We start from the raw sequence: 1,061 nt of genomic DNA, 5'->3' as shown, positions 1-1,061 counted from the left end.
GTAGCGTGTAGCCCAGGGGATCACCTTCACTACAGTAGCAATCTCAATAGGGCTTATTTTCGGGGGAGGGCTTATTTTAGAGGAATCTTACACAGTAAGGGGAGGGCTTATTTTCGGGATAGGTCTTATTATCGGGGAAACACGGTAGATCACATTTATACAGTGCTTTTCGAGTTACAAAAAATCTTCACAAAAACTTAGGTGGGTCTATGTGAATAAAGTGGGCTGTTGATGATCGAGGTTATTTATATTGGGGGAGAATAAGAGTAAAAATATTAAAAGAGGGTGGATGTCTGAATCCATCTGAGATTCGGTAAAACCGGTGGTATTATCCATGGGAATGAATATGTACTGATGAGAATGCACATATACCTCAAGGTGTTATCAGAGTCAGATGTAAACTTTGAGAACCAGGAATGTATCACCTTGGTATTTGCATCTCCAGGGATTGGCACATTTGGAGTTCAGTAGACTATTAAGGTGCTAGACCTGTAGTTTCATGGGTATAGAGGTAGGTGTTATTATTAGCACCTGTGGAAATTGAGGCAGATAGAAGTTAAGTGACTTAACCAGGTCTGAGGTTAAGTTTGCGCTCAGCTCTTTCTGACTCCAGGCCCAGTGTTCTATCCACTGCATCATCTAACTAGAGGGGGACAGGCTTCAGGCTCCAGATGATGCCTGGGACTCTGATGTGGAGGTAAGGAGAGTGCATTCCAGGAATGAGGTACGGCCAGTGCAAAAGGATGGAGAAGAGAGGTGGACGGCGAGAGTTAAAAACGGAGAAAAGGCCAGCTTGGCTGTGGGAGGGGGAGCCAACAATGCTGAAGTCAGGTTAAGGAAGGATATACATTAATTACACATATATTAATTATATATGTATACGTATATTAGTTATACACACACACACACACACACACACAGGCGTTTCCTGGTCCCTCCAAATTTATTCCAAGGGCACCTAAGAGCTGGAGCACGAACACCGCCTACTCCTCTGTTGCTCAGAGAGCCGAACTCCCGACACCGCCCATCAATTTATTATCGCTAGATTCGCCCCGCCCCCT

The sequence above is a fragment of the Petaurus breviceps genome, unplaced genomic scaffold (genome assembly GCF_028583685.1).
Source record: "Petaurus breviceps papuanus isolate PSGF00001 unplaced genomic scaffold, PetGlider_PUasm1.0 77, whole genome shotgun sequence".
NCBI lineage: Eukaryota > Metazoa > Chordata > Mammalia > Diprotodontia > Petauridae > Petaurus > Petaurus breviceps.
This window is presented reverse-complemented; position numbering follows the sequence as displayed.